Source organism: Haplochromis burtoni, unplaced genomic scaffold (genome assembly GCF_018398535.1).
Source record: "Haplochromis burtoni strain Fernald_Lab_line unplaced genomic scaffold, NCSU_Asbu1 Contig_264, whole genome shotgun sequence".
NCBI lineage: Eukaryota > Metazoa > Chordata > Actinopteri > Cichliformes > Cichlidae > Haplochromis > Haplochromis burtoni.
The window spans coordinates 224,088-230,930 of record NW_024582625.1 but is presented as its reverse complement, the minus strand read 5'-3'; the positions used below and the strand labels follow the sequence as shown (position 1 = coordinate 230,930).

Here is a 6,843-nt window from a genome sequence, read left to right as displayed (position 1 = left end):
TTTGAGAAATGTTTCATTTAGTGTGTGAGCTCACCTTAAACCCAAACCAGGTAAATTACCGTTAGGAAGGTGAGAGTGTCCTTGAATATGTTCTGTACCATAAAAAGATCTGAGATCCTAAAAGATATGAAAACTTCTGGTGTAAATAATATAGTGAGTAGAGTCGTTCAACATGCTGAACTGCTGGAGAATCCCTATTTCTTAGCAGGAAAAATGAAATAGTTCAAGGCAGCTGGTCTTTTTGACTAGTTATAGAAGGAAGCTTGAGCAAAAAGAAATCTTGAGATAAGGCATAAATCTTCACAGAAAATGACCTGCCCAAAAGAGCTGATCTTAGATCATTATAGTGTACTTACATAGCTGGTAAACAATGCAGCTAAGATGAATTCCGACCTATCATAGTGTAATCCTGCTGGATTACACACCCATTTACCACAAATCCTTTATGTCTTGCCTTTTCAAAGTAGCGGATTCACCTCCAGTATTTTCCTCCCTGTGCACCAGGAGCTCTTTGTTGGTTCCTGACGATCCCCAGTGACATGATCTATTCCATATCTCAGCACACAAATTACAGATTTTTATTTTTTGTTTTTGGTAGCGTTTGTGTGCATTTCATTCTGTCTGTAAACCTGATTGCTCGAAAAGTGTCTAATGAATTCTGATAAAACTTTGCAGACGTGTAGATGTGTGTTAACTGTTCATTATCCATCAATGTCTTCAAGAACAACTTAATAATTTATTGGTTGAAATTTGACCGAAAAAATTAAAACTATGATTCTTACAAATGTGGTGTGTATTGTCAAGAAGTAGAAAGTACAGTATAAAGGTTTAAAATATCATGTCACGTTTGACCTCTGACCTCTCCTTCAAGGCCAATACATTGATTAGTCCTATATATGGCTACTTAAAACTAAATTTTTATTGCAATTGCTTGTATGTAAACCATATAGGCATATAAAGAATAATACATGGTGATTCTAAATATCACATTATTTTTGACCTTTGACCTCTTCTTCAAGGTCAAATAAGGTCAAACTTTCATAAAATGACTTGTATCTCTAAAACTATGCTTGAAATTGTACTACCTTTGTTTATGTTGGCATCATTTAAGAAATAAATGTCATGCTACATCTGATCTCTGACTTTTACATTTCACATCTGCCTTACATAAGTTGATGTGCTAACGAAAGTCTTGTCAACAGAAAGAGAATGAAAGGCCTACTTAGTTAGAAATATACTGTATTATAATATTATCTAATATTCTCAAGTTATTCATGTCCAGTTATTTACAAATAAATACCTATTATCCATCACTCAAGATCTGTCACGCTTTCCTTATCTGGTTTTACTGCACTACAAACTTCTTTAAAGAAGAACAAAGATGACAAAATGTATATATGTATATACAAAATAATATTCCCTTAAAAATAAATGCTGCCCACAGAGTCCAACCCACGGATCTATTACACGCTTTGCCATAATGCTGGGCTGGAAAGTAAGTGTAGTTTTCTTGTCGTTATTTCTTGTTTGCCTGGCCGTCTTTCGTTCTCCTTGTTTGGATCCTGTTTTTGACCTTAAACATCTACTTGAACATTACACATCTTATTGCTTTGTAAACAATAGTATGACTTTATAAAAATGGATTGGGCTCTTTTCTACCGCTCCAGGCGTTCTTTGTTTTCCATTTATTTCATACAGTATGAACAACAGCTGAAGCTTTCTTGAGTCGAATCTATTATGCTTGAAGGCTGTTTTTGTTTTGGGTTTGTTTTGTTTTTTTGTCAAAGTTACACTGTAATAGTGCTGCAAGATAATGACCCGCTGCCTATAATTAATAACTGCAGCACTGAGTGAATTCATGACAAAAACCATACAAGCAACAGGGAACATATACGTAAAAAAATATATTTGAAGTGCTGTCTATACAACAATAAAATAGTTCTTCAAATTATGTTACAGGAAACGCCACAGCCTATTTGTTGAGATATTGATCAAATTTCAATTTCTAGAGTTTAACAGCAGGGAAATAAATTATGCACTCCACCAAACATAGTATTGCTACAAATACCAAAGCATGGACAAAATCAGTACAAATATTTGATCTCCACATATAGTTTCTGGGGAGCAATACTGCTGACAGTCATATAGAGCTTTCCTTCTATTAATATGTGCAGGCATATTCTCAGTAGATTTACAGCAAAACAAACAAACAGTGTTGATAGAATATCAATCTCCTTTTTCCTTCTCCAGTGACTGTCCTTTGGGTATTCTAGCCGAGTTTGCTGTTTTGTTTGTTCACTTTTGTTTTTTAGGCCAGCATTTCATCATTTCATCATCCATCATGCTACAAGGCAGGATATAAAATCATTCCATCGACTGTGTGACAAAGAGCTTCATTCTTTTGCCTCTGAATGATGCAACTTTATCAATATTTACCAAACAGTGGGACGCTGAGTGCTTATACAAGCGGTGATCTATGATATTTCTATAATATTGCTGAGAAGTGAATTATGCTTCCTCGGTGGGTCCTGTTTTTCTCCCCTGCTCAGTAGGTAAGCAATGCAGATACTTCAGACAGCACCCTGATGCTAAAGACAAACCCTGACTGGGTCTTTCTCTCGTATACTTTGTCTCTAGTAATTAGTGGAGTGATCGTGCTGGATGTCCACATTCTACACCACTGAATAGCTTTTCTACTAATTCATTCACTGAACACGCAGCTCATTTAGACTACTCTTGCTTTTATTAATTGGACTTGGAGCTGCTCTGGATTCTACTGAGCCGATCTGTTCGCAGCTACTTTGTCAATCTAGCCTATAAGTGCCTAAAGAAAGAGTAATTGAGCTGTTGATTTTCCTTATCATATTCAGAATTGGTAAAAGGCTAAGACTAACAGATGGTAGCCATATTAGCTGTATGCTCTATGCAACCGTACTTACAATTAGTTGATGTTTAAGCTAAAATCCTAATTGTGCAAAGACGGTGACGTTGCAAATATTCTGCTGTTAAGCCAGAGTCACATTAAAGAAGAAACATAAAGGTGTTGTGCTGCGCATTACTCATTAGCTCTTTGTGGTGCTCTTCAGTACAGGACTCTTTGAACCCCCTCTGTCCTTGGTGCACCGCTGACATCTGCACATTAGCACTGAAGCAACACACACAGAAATAGAAGAGGCAAACAAAGGACATTTTTCAGCCAAATATACTGAATAACCCTTTTAGACTGACAGTATTTATCATTTTAGCATGCTAAGCTGGATCCAACGAAAACTGAAGAATTTTGACTGTGGTCAAGGTGAATGATCAATAGGTAAGTTTAATCAGTTTACTAGATGTCCAGATATTTCACTAGATAGCACTTTAAACCTCCTCAAGGTGCTACAGAGCAAGGTCAAGAGATAACCAGCATATGCAGCTAATGCAATTCTGAGTTGTAAAAATATTTTAACCACACTCGTCGTCATAGAAATCCACTGGCCCGTATTGTTAGTGGGGCTACAAAGACATACATCCTCATGCCCAGCTTTTCTGTTGACATTAACGGGGCAGTTTGAGTATTACAGCAGCTTATTTGCTGTTTATTGGCCTGACTATGAATAACAAGGAGTATAAGGGCATCATTGTCTCAGTAGTTAATAGTTATAGGATCTGCTGATATTCCATTCCAGGAAGATATAGAGGGACAACAATAATTTGGATCAACCCTGAAATAGGTTCACTCACATATCTATTAACAGTCACAGAGATATTTAAAATGCAGTAGCTATGCATCAAGCCAAGTGAATTAAATATTGTGCATGCGAGGTATGTGCAGTAAAATGTGTATATAAATTTTTCGCTCCCCTTGGTAGCTTGTAGCAGTTTAAGCCAGACAGTTATGCTCACCATGCCAGTTGATAGCTGACCAAATGAAACACGTGTCAGCAAGGTGGTTAAATTAGTCTTCCAAATTTTCCTTCTTCTCCTGCAGTTTCTGGCTGCACTCTTGTTAATCTATCCACCAACCCAGCTTCCTCTCCTTTAATTAATATTGTAGGATCATAGGGCTCTGCAGAGCTGTGTGCTGAATTTATGCATATGTTGGAGTATCTTATGTGTAAGTCTTCTGGAAGCTCTTCTATATATGCGGCAGGGTGTTTGACAGTGTTCCCCTATGAATCCTCAGCGTGCTGCCTGCTGTCCTGTAGGGAGCAACACAGTGAGCCAAACAGGTACCACCAAAGGCAAATGTAAAGCCACTTATGCACGGCTGTCCCTAAGCGAACATACATCTGGGAATGTACCTTTGAATTTCAAACCAGATACGCTCCTATGTGGCTCGGTGTGTATTTGTGTCTGTCTATTGCGTGTACACAATGCAGGCTCAGCAGATTCCAGCCTTCACAGACTATTGGCTTGTACAACAGTATTACTCTCCTCTTTAATATCTTCAGTTAATGTGAGTCTCTGGCTAATTGAAAATGAACAAGTCTATGCCTCCCTGCAGCGCTTTTATAAGATGTTAAAGAGACACACACCCTTTCCGATGCAGGACAAACATCAGATGGCTTCGACTGTATGCAAGAAATAGCTTGCTCTTGGTGAATAAATCAATAAATTCTTTAGAGCAGAGGCACTCCACCAGGTGAAGCTGTGGTACCATTATTTCTTGCCAAGAGGGAACAGCTGATAAATCAAGAATATGTGGAGATAAAAACCACATATAAAGCCAGTGCAGAGCGTGTGTCTCCAGTGGCAGTGATTTACAGCAAGCTGAGCTAAACTGCTTACCGTCAGGAGCTGTAATGGATGCCAGCGTCTGCTCTTAATTTCTCTGGCTGGGGATAGATATTGCTGCTGTTATTTTCTCCCAGGGCGATTTCACTGATGTCTCCCAAGGTACCCTACTGTGTTATATTTAAGACATATGGGAGCAAAATGGTGCAATTAAAAATGTGCAGAAAACCTCTGAAATTGATCGCTAAGATAGTAAAGTTTTGGTTTCAATAAGCACAGAAATATATATGTAAATATTAATTTTTATTTTTTTTTAATTTTTAAAAACATACCTATTGTTTCCCCTTTCTGTGGATGTCACGATGAGTCCCTAGAGCCAGGATAAGAAGAGACGAGCATTAGCGAGAGATGAGCTGGAAAATTTAAAGAGTGGGGAAAAATGGGTTTCGTTAATGATCAAAGTTGTAATTAGTGTGTTGGGGTAAATCAGTGTGAGCATCTATGTGAAAAGTGACTAGGAAAAAAAACGTCCCTCCGTGTTTCACTGTCTTCACACGCAAATATTACTGTCAGCGGTTGCAAACATATTAAAAAAAGGTCTATATTTAGTGTTGGTGCTGCAGCTTTCTGCCATCCCGATATGATAATCTGAAAAGCAGATGAATTTCAGGGCCGCAGTGATCATGCATATTCATGGAAAGTTATTTACAACTTGCAGGGGTTCTTGCATTTGGCAGTTCATCATGTGAAAGGCTTACATAAGCCAAATTATACCATACCATATAGACGTTCTGCAACAGGTTGGCCTTCAGATAGTGATCCCTCCTGCCATCTGCTGTTTATTGAGCCAATTGCAGCTTCTTAAATATCACTTTCAAACCGTTCAGTTATCTTTGCACTGTTTCCATTGTCTACAGATCGTTGCTTGCAAAACTATACACATCATTCATTTTCTCTATAGAAAAGGATATATATGACATATGTAAATGGATTTTACAATTGTAATTTCATCCAAAAATTTACTCACTATTTAATTTTTCTTCCACTGGACGAGCTGGAAAGTAATCAAGCACGATCGTGTCTCCACCCCACCATTTCCAGCACACGAAATCCTAGTGTAGTACCAAACTACACCAGCAGGTTTACAAGTGAGAAGGCCCTCTACAGTATCTCTACCTGTGCTTCTGGGATGATGCAACCATGGTTTCTATTTAATGCAGGTCTGTTAAATAACCAGTAGATGGCATCAGTAGTTTAAGATTAACACTTGTGGGCTCAGTGTAGCCGGTCAATTCTGCACGACTACTCCAAATTATGCTTTTCTTTTTTAGCAAAAACACTGATCCAGTGGCGCAAATATTCAGTCGGTTGATTAGAATGTCAGCATTAATATCTATAAATGAAAGCTGATCGCTGTAGCAGGCGTATTATTTGCTTGTCCCTTAGGAAGCGAGGAGGAAATACTATGAGCGGCCTACTTCACCTAAAACTGCTAACGTGAAAAGTAAAAACAATGAGGGAAAAGATCTGGTCCGCCTGCAGCAGCTGTACCAGAACAGACAGATATGTCATTAAAGACACTTTTCATATAAAATTGTAACAAAGAAACTGCAGAAATCTCTCTCTAATGTAGTTTTGTGTCGTACATCACCTCTGCTCTATCAACGAGGCTTAAAGGGACAAACAATAAAATTATGCTCTAGTAGCCAGCTGGCATACTTCTAGCTCACCGAGACCGAGATGGACACTGCTAAAATGGCATCGGAAGGAAATTATTATTTCATTCTGTAAATGTTCTTACTTCATTACAATGAATAAATGAATGGACGAATGAATGAAACGCCAGGGCTTTTTTTTCTATTCCAGAATGAATGAACGGCTATAGATGCCACCTCAGAGTGACACACCGGTCCACTGTGGCCGACTTCCGGGCCTTTTTGGTGGTCGTTAACTAGGTTTAGGGTCTTGCCTCCCCTCCCACACCCCACTGCTGGCTGACCGCTCTTTTGCTATTTTTATCCCCGTGGTGCTGTTTCTGTTTCCCAGCCAGCCAGCAGAGAGGAGAGTAGAGGTGCGGGCGTCTCTCATCACACCCACTTCTCTCTCTCTCTCTCTCTCTCTCTCTCT

General features: G+C 38.7%; 1 long non-coding RNA gene across 1 annotated transcript; it reads right to left on the bottom strand.

Moving 5' to 3' along the window:
• Positions 1-807: 807 nt before the first annotated feature.
• Positions 808-5,823, bottom strand: LOC121815661. The gene is made up of 3 exons (XR_006055254.1): positions 5,744-5,823; positions 5,049-5,086; positions 808-4,886 (listed from the first exon to the last, which is right to left on the bottom strand). It is a non-coding gene; the product is annotated as an uncharacterized LOC121815661 (long non-coding RNA).
• Between the last annotated feature and the right edge of the window lie 1,020 nt (positions 5,824-6,843).